The sequence below is a fragment of the Stigmatopora argus genome, chromosome 8 (assembly GCF_051989625.1).
Source record: "Stigmatopora argus isolate UIUO_Sarg chromosome 8, RoL_Sarg_1.0, whole genome shotgun sequence".
Classification (NCBI taxonomy): domain Eukaryota; kingdom Metazoa; phylum Chordata; class Actinopteri; order Syngnathiformes; family Syngnathidae; genus Stigmatopora; species Stigmatopora argus.
In genome coordinates, this window is record NC_135394.1 from 12,059,295 (window position 1) to 12,072,317 (window position 13,023).

At 39.6% G+C, this 13,023-nt stretch overlaps 1 non-coding gene across 1 annotated transcript; it reads left to right on the forward strand.

Moving 5' to 3' along the window:
* The first annotated feature begins 10,045 nt into the window (after nucleotides 1-10,045).
* trnaa-cgc (transfer RNA alanine (anticodon CGC)) lies at nucleotides 10,046-10,117 on the forward strand. The gene has a single exon. It is a non-coding gene; the product is annotated as a tRNA-Ala (tRNA).
* The last annotated feature ends 2,906 nt before the right edge of the window (nucleotides 10,118-13,023 follow it).

Here is a 13,023-nt window from a genome sequence, read left to right on the forward strand (position 1 = left end):
CTCCCTCCCTTGCTCCCTCCTCCCCTCTCTTTCTCCCTCGCTCCCTCCTCCCTCTCTTTCTCGCTCACTTTTTTTTTTACATCTCCAACATTGGCCACAAATCAGGCACAGTTTCTATCGGGGGAACTTGAAACCGTCCTCGGCTGGATTTCCCCCCACCCTCCTCCCTCCTCTCCTCAGCCGCTGTTCCGCAGACCTGCACGTCCTCCCTCCACTGGGCGCGCGGTGGGGGCTTCTTAAAGGGAAACACACCGTTTTTTTTGTTTATTGACCCCAGGAACAGGAGGAAAAATCTCATTGTTTTTTGGGAGAATAGGGCTTTACTTTGCAAGCTATCCACGTAAATTACGTTTAAAAGCATATTTTTATATACTGGCAATCAAAATAGTATGTAAGAATGCTTAAAATAACAATGGGAAGCTGGTACTTGGGACTACAACAAGGACGAAACCCAACACAATCCAACCCTTCATAGTACAAGTGACTATTTTGGGTAATTAAAATAAATTTCAACTTAATCCCATACAGCAAATAAATAATAAATACAATTATAAATGAACAATTATATGAGTATAAACATTTTTTGTTCATTGACCCCAGGAACAGGAGGATTTTTTTAATTTATTTTTTAGAATAGGGCTTTACTTTGCAAACTACCCCCGTAAATCACATTTAAAAGCATATTTCTATATACTGGCAATCGAAATTGTAAATAAGATAAACTATGAAAAGCTGGTACTTGGGACTTCAACGAGGACTAAACGCAACTCAATCCAACCCTTTATAGTACAAGTCTATTTATCAAAAGACTATTTTGGGTAATTAAAATGAATGTAAACACTTGTTTTGGCTTCCAAAGACACTCAATAGTTGATTTAAAAAATAATAATAATGATAATGAATTGCATGTTGCATGTTATGAAAAATAGCACATTAAATGAAATTAAAAAATGAAAAACTGAACAAAAGAGAACAAACTTACAACAACAACAAATAATTCTTTGATATGAAAAATAGTGAAATTTTAGCATCCATGTGTGTCTTTAAGGGGCGGGGCCTGGTGATACACATCTGGAGCGGTGATTGTGTCTCTCCTTGCTCACATGTGAGGGCATTTAGTAACTTGATTTTTTTCTTTTACTTTGGTAAAGCAACAGCTTTTTAGTTATAAGTCGGCGCAATGATAAATCAAGATAATACATTTTCCAATAAAAAATATTGTTAATAAATATATGACTGATCTCAGAAAGCTAATATTGGTATGGGAAATAGTCTCTACAGCTTAAAAAAAATATCCAACAAAAGGAAACAGAATACATATATTATAGGTAAAATTAAATTCTTCAATAGCTCCCAGCATCAGGCAGCCAAAGTTGGAAATAGCAAATACAGTAATCCCTCGAATATCACGGTTGATGTAGACCAAACATGGCTGCGATAATTGAAAAATCGCAAAGTAGGGTCACCCCTACTATAACTTTTTTTTCAGTGCTGAGTCCTAGTAGCAAGAGTGGCTTCCGCTTACAAGTTTCAGCATGGATTTTCACATTTTTATGAACTTTAAAAAATAATAATAATTAATAGCAGAAAAAAATCGCAAAGTCGTGAATTCGCGATAATCGAGGGACTACTGTATACATAAAGTGTCCATGGTCGGAATGTGAGAGTGAATATATCCTTTTTTCTATAAGTGCTCTGCAAACAGATATAAGTCTTGATAAATAAATCAATGCATTCATTTACAAGCTTCCTGCCAGATTTCATGTCAACGTGGTGCCCAAGTGGCAGGTTTTGGGGGGTCGCATTTGAAAGCCACAGCTCAATTACGTCAGGCAAAAGTAGTGGTTAGTGGAGACTGAGTCCACTGGAGCTCTTCTCACTTGACAAAGGTAATCCCAAGACCACAATGTGCTTCTATCAGAGATGAATCGCATGGCGACACGCCGCTGTCGGACTGATAAGACATCGCGAGTTTGGGCTTGCAGCCTTTTTTTCCCTGCTGTGATTCGTGCAGATAGTTGGAATTCTTTGAACATGGCAATCTCTTGAGTGTTGCTCATGTAGGGATGGGCGTTTAACTACATTTACTTGACATTTGGGAACATTACAGATCAATTCATCCAGGAATTACTGTCTATTCAACCGGGCTATGATAATGTTCGTCGCCCAAGAGAAGAATGAGGACCTCTGTGGAAAAGAAGAGAAATAAACTACAGCCGAATGGTCATCTATTAGCATGTGTTATTCAAAAGGAGATTGAGGGCAACAAGAATAGAAGTCAAAGATGTTCTTTGTTATTCTTTTCTTTGTTTTTTTCTTCTAATTCTTTGTTGGCTTTATTTTCACAAAGGAACGCAAATATTTGGAACCCTATTCCCACTTGATTATTTGATTTTTGTATGTTTTTCTGATACAGACTCGATATTAATATCCAATCCGTATTCATATTTTTAGACCGGTAAAACGAATGCAACCAGTGAAGGACAAATCTTTCATTCATTCATTCCTGGTTATGTGAAAGGGGGTCAAATTAGAACAATAAACGTCTCGGAATGGGTTGTTCCACTTTGTAAGTTCCATTGTGATGATTTTCCAGAACTTAAGAAAAATGCTTTGGATGCAATGAGCATATTTTGTAAATGATTATTTATCTCAAAACACACACAACCACATACACGCAAACATCCTTCAAGTTCAATATGAAGCTCTGAGACCTTGGGGCACACATACACTCCGAATTTACAGTAAAGCAGATGTCTTACGTCAAGCGCTTTAACCCATGAAACCGAGTGATGGAGAAGGTGGTGCCGTATTGATTTGGAAGACCTACTTGTTATTTTCTACTCCTCAAGATCCGGGTGCGCATATTCTTATGCTTCTTTTCAAGGCCGTGTAGAACAGGGGTGGTGGGGGGCTAAGGGTGACGTGTTTGAGGTTATGCGTTCTTTCCATTGAGTTGCCATTTTCACCTCATTCTTCAGTTGTATTTAAGCCAAGGTCCACATAAAGATTTTTAAAATGTGAGCGAATCCACGCACGTAAAAGGACAAACAAATGTGCAAGCCATAAGTGGTTCCCAAGCGAACTTTCAAGCAAGTGGCAAAATTATGAAAGTAAAGTTGAGTGCCAACTAGATTTCAAGCAAGTCCAGTCAAGTCATGGCTTGAGTTAAGAAATGTATCTTTTAATTCTTGTTGCATTTATTCACATTTACATACCTGTCAACCTCTGCCGATAACTGCCCTTATAAATGATTATTGATTCCCCTTACAACCCCCCAAAAAACCTTACAAACACCGTACGAGTCGTACGGTGTTTGTAAGGTTTTTTGGGGGGTTGTAAGGGGAATCAATAATCATTTATAAGGGCAGTTATCGGCAGAGGTTGACAGGTATGCATTTATTTCACATTTGTCAAAGCAATGATAAAGATTGCAGGCAGTTTGACCTAAATTCCTGTTGAACCATTTTTAGGTTAAACTGGATTTTGATTAAAGGGACAGCCAAAACCTTTATCATGTAAAACCCTGCACAAAAAAGTTAATTGAATGAAACAGAATTTCATTTCCATTCATTAATAGTGGATACAAATATCAATAAAAGCTAGTATTTTGTAGAAGGGTCCGCCAATGCCGTTACAATATTTAACCAATCAAATTCGTATATCTGGGACTTTGTGATGTCATAAATACCCATTTTCTTGTGAACCTGGTTGAAATTTTATCAGCATTAATGTCGCAAAAAGTCACAAAACGGCAACCCTTGTCAGATGTGTCATTGTTTCGTCCAGAGGCCTAAGAAATTGGCAACTTGCATCCTTAAATACTTTGCGCGCCTATCTTTCACATGGTTATTTATAAACGCTGCTGTCTGTCCCTTTAAGGAAATTGTTTTGAACCCCAAACTTGTTGCGGACACCAAACATTTTGAAATTCAGTTTAGGTCAGAGGTGGACAATCACTTCTAAGCCATTATTTACAAACATTACGAAATGCTCCGCAGAAACCCAATAATTGAGCCTCGGCTGACAGATTGAATTTGAGGCAAAATGCTCAAATTATGTTGGATTGTTGTTATGTGTCCCCTCGAGGTTTACCGGCACTGTTCCTGAAGTGGCGCCTCACTTCCTCACGTCGCCCAATTCTATCGAAAGTCTCTATGTGGAAGTCGGCGAACCGCACACGCTTCAGCTCGCACGACACCGCGGAAACCTGGCCACCACACTGTCACTCGACCTGTCACACCTCTTTATCAAGCGGGCCTCCGGCGCCCACGTGCACCCGTGCCGTCCATTTTCACGTAGATCATTGCACACGGGAAAACTATTTCAAGCGGTTATTGACCTATGCCTTAGAAATGTCTGTCGTCTCTCTTCAAAGAGGCGCTTTGAGTACGGAAAAAAAGTGGATTATAAGACCTTGTATTGATTTTCATTTGCACGTAGTACGCGTAAAATCTGACGATAATTGCCGACCGATTTCCTTTTAATTCATTATTTTCTATTTCAACACGCAACAAAGTAGCACATGATCTTTGCCTAACGTGATTGTCGAGAAAACTCAAATTTTACCCTATTTCAGATTTAAGTGAATAAAAACAGAAATACACACTTATGGCCAAAGTAACAGTCTAAAGTTGTTATTGTTTTTTTTAATAGCATTTAACTCATTGGATGCCGTTGGTGTTAATAGACATCCGAATAAACAAACGTACATTCACCACTCTCAGTCAAAATTGCTTGGTCGTCTCGCACCGTGAATGGCAACCAATTAGATAAATGCCCTGTAAGGATTAAAAAAGAGAACCCTGACAATTTGTGCAAGAAAGGGTTAAACAGGAAAGCTGTGTGTTACATTGGCGGACGTTTCCATTTCAAATTGGAATGGCCTTAAAATAATTTAGTAAAATCAGTAATTCGAGTGTTTCATTTTATTGATCGATCCCAAGTAGTTTCCGAGATATTTGCTTTTAATGTGCCAATCTTTGGGGTGAAACTGTATGATAATCCAAGACCACTTCACAGCGAAAAGCCAGTCCCACTTCTGCCACACGTGAGTGACAAGCAGTCGCCAAATATGCAAATGTTTGTTTAGTTAATCTGGGAACAAGACCTACAAAGATAACATTGGGCAAAGACACCATTGTTACACGCTGCTTCATCAAGTCAAAAGACAAAGGCCCAATTGTTACGTCTGCTCTGCTTCATTAAGTTCCCCCAGTTATGCAACAGCTTCAACAGTGATGAAGTCAGATGCCAGACACCCCTGTTAGGTCTTGGCTCCATTGGGTCATCCACTCTGCACGTGGGGTAGGGGGGTGCAATGAGATGCAATTTTGACTCGCAGAGGAATTCCCCCATTTTGCTTCCTCCTTAAAGCCAAATCCAAATTGATCACAGCTTGAATAATTCAGCAAAAAGTTGCGTATAACCCATGGTTTTGTTTGTATGGAGTGGAATACCATGTATTGCTCCCCCCAAAAAAAGAAAATCACCCAACTCCATAACAATGCAGCTCCTCCTAGCCCGTTGAGTCAGCTTTGGCCCCCTTTGGCGTAAACTCCCCCCTCAGCCCATTCCCCTCACACTCAGTCCATCTTTACTCTCCACATCTTGACTTAGGCAGGACAGACGGCATTGAAGGGGGGGTCGGATGGGGCCTTCATGGACTCAAAAGCTTCTTTATGTCTGTGGCTGGGTCAAAGTGCTCGGCAGTTTGGAGAAAATCTATCACAGGGCGTGCTGGATGACTGCGTGGGTGCTGACAAAAAGACTAATGTTTACCACTAAACCTAATGGGAAATGAACCAATGATCATTATTCAGATCTCTGATGAACCCTATAGACTGAGTTCGGATTTGTTCATAGATGCATCATACGTTCGAGGATAATTGCTGGAAAAAAAGGGTTGCGTCGAGACGGATACTAGGATTGGTATCAGTACGGATTCTGCACGAAAATGAGGTCATCGGGGAGTAATAAGAAATAATGTGTTGTTGCTAGGGAGTATGTAGTCTACAAAATGTAGTTTCCAACCGCGAGAAGGCCTCCTCAAGATGCCCAATCGTGTGGTGTCCAATCATCCTTATGCTGTGTATATACGTAAGTTCATCAGTAGTAGACATCCAATCCACTACGAATGGATTGGACGTCTAACGATTTCAATGGCAGCCAATGAGCCTTCACAGCAACTATTTTACGTTCAAGTCAGTATGCAGTAATTTAGCAATGAAAGAAAAAATATTTTTAAATATGTAGTACCAGTACAGTATCAACAGAGACCATTTGGTAATGGTCAATGGATGGTCCTGGTCAGCCAAGTATTGGAACCGGTATCAGGAGCCTAAAAATGGCATCAGTGCAACAATACTAAAAAGTGCCAAGAGCGGCCAGCAAGTACAGACGCTCCCCTACTTACGAACGAGTTAGGTTCTGAGCGATTGTTCATAAGTTGAATTTGTTCGTAAGTTGCTCAGTGCTATATTTTGTATTATAATTTATGTTTAAGGCCTATATAAGTATATTGAAGCCTATATACGTATATTGAAGGTTTATATGAGTGCATTTGTATGTTTAAGGCTTGTATAAGTAACACGCATTGGTTTGTACTGAAAAAAACATTTAATAAAATGGAGAGAATACATACAGTACTGTATACATACATTAGACAGAGAGAGAGAGAGAGAGAGAGAGATTTACTAGAAACTGCCCGAAAGAAGCTATCTAATGACGATTGCAGTTTTCTTTTTTTCATCATAAATGATGCGGTAGCACTGTATGGCATCATTCAATTGATTTGCAAACTTTGTGCAACGTTCAATATTTGGGTCCTGCTGCTTGATCTTTATGTTTATAAATGGTACTGACGGTCGAACGATTCAAGTTGTATTCCCGTGCAACGCTCACCACTTTCTCACGCGCATCAAGCTTCGTTATTATTGCCACTCATTTCAAATGAAATGGCTTGCCTCTTCCTTGCACCTCCCTCGATAGAAGCCTTTCGCTTTTCACCAACCATATTGAATAATGGATGCGATATTTAACGATAAAAATGAAAAAGGTTCTTTGCGCACTGGAGATACATTCACGCACTTCCGCACTCCAACGAACTGGGCAGAGGAAGGTGGATGCTGGGTGAGCTGAGCTCTCACAGCGCCAAGCGTCGGTATTAAAGGCGCGCAATACAAAATCAAACTTACGAATATTTTTCGACATAAACGCAATTTGCAGACATGTTCGTATGTACCGTTGTTCGTAACTCGAATGTTCGTAAGTAGGGGAGCGTCTGTACTACGCAATTGCAGAGATATTTTAACTCAATCAGTCATTGAAACTGATAGCAATAGATCTGTTATAATTTGGTCAATAAATCTTTCGCCATTTGAGTTTGTTTTTGTTTTTTTAAGTCATGAACTTGGATAATCCGTGGTTGTGCCTCAATGCTGACTGTGATTGGATGTGTCCACTGTGGAAAAGCCCTGTATGGGATACTGTATATTCAAGCCACCGCAGACTTTAAGCGGATATATCTTTCCTCTTCAAACATGTAGTTATATGTGTAGGCCTACGGAAGTGCGACTGGAGAGGGAACCAAGCATCTTTTAGTGGGGATTGCTTTAACCACCGCAAGCTATTGGAGCTTGATAGGGCTCTTATTGCAATAAACACTGGGAAACACCAAGATTTTCTCAAGGACTGCAACTTTTGATGATCACTTAGAACGGGACGCTTGAAATAGCCTTGGGTGAATACACAAATCCAATCAATGGAGTCACCAAGTCCCCCAATTCATTTTCTATTGATTTATAGGTAAGCTAACTGAATGAGAAGAGGGAAAACACCCTAACTTGATCACCCGTCAATCACAGGGCACATATAAAAAGTGGAATATTAGTATTCGGACACCCAAAAATATTTTTGGGGGAGATGGGCGAACAAAGAGGAGTATCCGAGGAAAAACCAAGCAAGCACTGGGAGAACTCGGCAAGACATGAGCCATGCTGGAAGGAAAACAAGAAGTGTGAAAAACAGGACTGATCCTGAAAAGGAATGTCCTCTTTTATTGATCCAAGCCAGGCATGGAATGTCATCACCACATCCTCGTTCTCACTCACTGCTCACCGTGAGGACGGGGGGAAAAAAACGGCTGCGGCGCTGCTTCCTGTTCGGCATTAGACGGCGACCGCAAACGGGGACGATAGCGCGCGGCGAAACATATGGTTTCATTTGATGCCGTCCCCCCCCCTTTACTCCCTCCTTTTCCTCTACCCTTTCTTCCATTTATCCAGCACTCTCCTCCCCGCCATCATCTCCGCTCACTTCAGCGGCCACCGCAACATATTGGCTTTTCCGTGCTCAAACAAAGTCAAATTGCCATGACGATGCTGCAGAAGAGGTGACAGCGGCCCGCTAGCTGTCTGGCTAACAGGCTTTGTGGTAGCCCGCTACCTCCCGTCACTTTCTACTCGGTTTGATAAGCAGGTCGGAGGGGAGGGGGGGCGCTCTTGGAAATTGCATCATGGCCGTGAACATTGCCACCGTGCCAAAAACACGCCCGGTATTACCACAAGGAAAGATTAAAGACATGTACACCAGTGAGCTTGCCAACATTGGGAAAGCTGCTTGAGTATCAATTCCATATCCATGATATCCAGTCTAGAGTTCTTGAATTACTAGCAATTATCTGAGTACTTATTTCTCCATAAAAAAATAATCAAGTACAAAGAATGCCTCAAAATATTTGTAAAAAAAATACCAAATAAATTAAGAGTACAACAATTTCACGATGCCATGTCCAGTGAGAATAAAATGTACTTTTTTCGGTATTTATGTCAGCTGACCTATTTCTTCTTCAATAAATAGATAAAATAATATTTCTTGAAAATATCAGTTTAAAAAAAGTCAATAGTACCCCCTAAACTGGAAAGCAGTTTTATGGTGCCCTGTCCAGTCGTGGACAGCAATTTCACGATGTCTTGTCCAGTCAAAATAAACAGTACTTTAGTAGTATTAATCTCAACAGGATGACTAAAAAAGTTTAAGAATATTTCTTGAAAATATTTGTTACTAAATAAAAGTCAGTAGTACCTCCTAAACTGGAAAAAAATGTCATGGTGGCCTGTCCAGTGAAAATAATAAGTACTTTAGTAGTATTAATCTCTACAGGACAACTACAAAAAAAGTTTAAGAATATTTCTTGAAAATATCTGTAACTAAAAAAAAGTCAGTAGTACCTCCTAAACTGGAAATAAATTTCATGGTGGCCTGTCCAGTGAAAATAATAAGTACTTTAGTAGTATTAATCCTAGCAGACCTATTTCTTCCCCTAAAAGAAGTTTAAGAATATTTCTTGAAAATATCATTTACAAAAAAGTCAGTAGTGGCAATAAAAAAATAATTTCTAAATACATAGACAGATTTGTTCATGAATTACAGTCCAGATATAGGAAATCTGTCTTTAGAGGTAAAGAAACTGATCTTCGAACGGATGTCTCCAAGTAAATATGATCTGCCAAGTATTAAATAAAGCCGTATTTCAACAATTTGGGAAAATTGCTCAATGGCTTTCCAGAATGTGTACCCACATAAATCCATTGTTGGCACTGCTCCCACATATCCTAGTACACGACAGTGCACTGTGACCTCAGTCTGCCCTGAGGGTCCGTGCATGTGTGCTTGGAAGGGGTTGGGGGAGGATATTTCAACAGACAGACTAATGGGGGTTGTCACACCAGGGAGTCGGGGGGATAGCCAGTCTACTTTACGATGCTCTGAGAGGAGAGAAACTGCTACGATGATTGTTTAAGTCAAAGAGATGATGGTTAAATGTACACTACAGACTTCCAGCGGTCTGATTCCAATTTTTCTTAAAAGAAGAGGGTTTCAGTTCCAGAAGAAACTGATTTGTGCTTGCAATGTACAGTTAAATCCATTTGCCCAAGAAAAGTCACTTTCGCATGTTTGAGAAGAGAATTTGTGAATGAAGAAATGATCTTATTTGATGTATACATTGTAGTGTCTCCATTCTGTTAAGAAAATGGCAGGAAAAGGGGATGTAGCTCAGTGGTAGAGCGCATGCTTCGCATGTATGAGGTCCTGGGTTCAATCCCCAGCTTCTCCATTTATGGCAGCTAATGGATTGATTTGAAAAAAATATTTATTGTTTTCGGTTATTGTTTGCTGATTTGACTTCTATCACGTTAAGGATACCAATAAACAGTGATTACCCCTTTCCCACACATATTATTTAAAAATGTGACTATACAGGGCTATACTATAGGGGCTAATTATGGCCTTCATTTGATATCCAATTAGTGTTGCCCATACAAAAAATATGAAATTTTGATTAGAATGAATGATGGATCCAATTTGGTATTTTTTTTAAATTAAAATAAATTTTTAAAAACTAAATTTAAAATAACAAAACTAATATAAATATAAATTTAAAAAAATGCTAAATATTTAACTTTAAAATTTGACAAGAAAGTGTAATAAATTGAAAGAATAATAATATATTTAAATAATTGTGGCTGCGTGTATTTTGGTCTGGGAGTTTTATTATCATTTACTTATTTTTTAAATCTCTCTCGGGACATCACATGGCTTAACCAATTGGATCACTTCCTTTCAAAACCAATTTCCTTCATTTACTAACTACCACAACACATTCTCTGTGACCTGGACCAGCAGTAAATGAGTCAAGCTAATGCTAACTTTTGAATGGATGCTCACCGTGGTGAGCACATTTGCTGTAAGGGTTTTAAATAAGTCTTGAAAATCACAACTAAACTGAATACACTGGCACGAGTCTATACGATGTTTGGCTTTGATTCGCCCGTCACGAGTGATGCATGGACAGGGGTCAGCGCGGGGACAAAAGCTGACATGATAGCTGGAGGTGTGCATCTGTTAGTGATTGTCTCACCGAGGCGGGCGGGTAGGGCGGCTGCTCAGCCGCATGAATAATAGCGCTCCAAGGGCGGGCGGTCTTTGGGCGCCCATCGGTACCCGCTCTTCGCACCTCCGCTGGATGAATGGCGTGTAAGCACGATGCCGTGAGAGCCAGAACCCAAAAACCATTTGCATGAGGTTTGCCGCCTCTTTGAGGCTCCTAAAATAGTCTGCAGTGGGATTATAAATAAAGTGTTGCCTGTCTCGTCAGGCGAGTAAGATGGCAGTCGCTACTGTATTTCCTCATTTTAATGTCACTCCACTCTAATGGATGCTTTGGGTAATCACATTTGTTTTTAGCAGCAAAGAGTTGTCTCATCGTTTTATTCTTTGCAATCTGCCGAGTTTATCGCAGTACAATCGACGCCCTGGCTAATGAGAATATTTAGTTGCGTGTGTGTGTGTGTGATAAAGCTCAAAACATTTATCTCAAACTTCATCTTTCCTTGTTAGCATGAATGGATGGAGGCATGATAACTAGATCAGAGATGCCCAATACTACATCAAGCAGAACTGACAGGTAGATCTCAAATACAGTGTCATTATTAACCCTCTGAGTTTAATGATAATGCTGACGCCATCCATCTAAGCAGCGTTTTTCAAGTGCCGTAAAAAAAATCATCTATTTCAAAACAAGCGCTGCTGTCAACATTCCTCAAAAGTGCGGATTCCAAACTCCCAACGTTTATTTGGCGCCACAACCCAAGACACAGTAGTTGTAGTACCTCAACTTACAAAATTATTCGTTCTGAAACTTGTTTCTTAACTTGGATTTTTCGTAAGTAGAATAGTACTTTATATGTAAATTCTCTAATTCATTCCACAGTCCCCCAAAAAATACAAAATTTAAAAAATGATCAGCGTTTCCCAATTTTGTATGAAACATGTCCGAAGCACACAAAAAAAATACCAAAAAAAACATAAGAAAATGATTCACTTATGTATTACACTGACTAACATGCGTGCAAAAACATTTTCTATTTGTGCGAAACACACAAAAAATTACAAAAAAACATAAGAAAATGATTCACTTATGCATTACAATGACTAACATGCATGCAAAAACATTTTCTATTTGTGCGAAACACACCAAAAATTACAAAAAAACATAACAAAATGATTCACTTATGCATTACAATGACTAACATGCGTGCAAAACCATTTTCTATTTGTGCAGGTGCACAAGTATTAAGGAGGAAGCTAACATTAGCACATAAACCCTAATTATGAGTTCAAAACAATTTAGGATTAAATAAGATGAAAGATGAATACTAGTGTGTACGTGTGTATGTGAAGAATGTATGTATGCATCCCTCCCCCTCTCCTCAAACTCCACACAAGTGTCTTAAACAAGAAACAGGTGCTCGAAGAAGTGACGAGGGATTTTTGACCATATATCTCCACACGCGTGCATTTGTGCGCGTGTGTCACCGCCGCCACACGTGCGTGTGCGTGCGAGGAAGGGGCGTAAACCTTGCGGAAAATAGACAGGCGTGACCTACATATCCATGTGTGGCTCCTCATTAGCATACACATTCACACACACACACACATGCAGATAACAGTGACTTGTGTCATGGAGACAGCCAAGAAGAAGGCTATTTACATGATTTGCATCGTATCCTTTGTTTGCCGTTAACCGTCTCGACACCGCAGCAGATGGCACACACACGTGCACGCATGGTTAATTTGGAGATGGACACACACCTGATGTGAGCGGCCCCAAATGCAATTTGAAAATGGCATGAGTCATTTTGCTAACGATGTGCTCTTTTTATTTTTTACACGATTGATGCGGGCAGACAAGACGTGTGACAAGAAGGTTGACTTTTTAAGGTCCTTTTTAGTGCCAAAGGAAGAAATTGGTCACGTGTGTCTGAAGCAAATAAACAGAAATGTGTGCTTTGTTTTTTTTGTATTCTGGTGTTGACCTCACTCAATGGCTTGGTGCAATGCATTTTCTTGAAAAATCAATTAATTAAAAAAACTGCAGTTTTGTTACCAATAAACTATGAAAAAAAGAGGTCTTAATTTGTAATAAATATGAAAGAGGGCATGTTCAATAGAAAAAAAGGC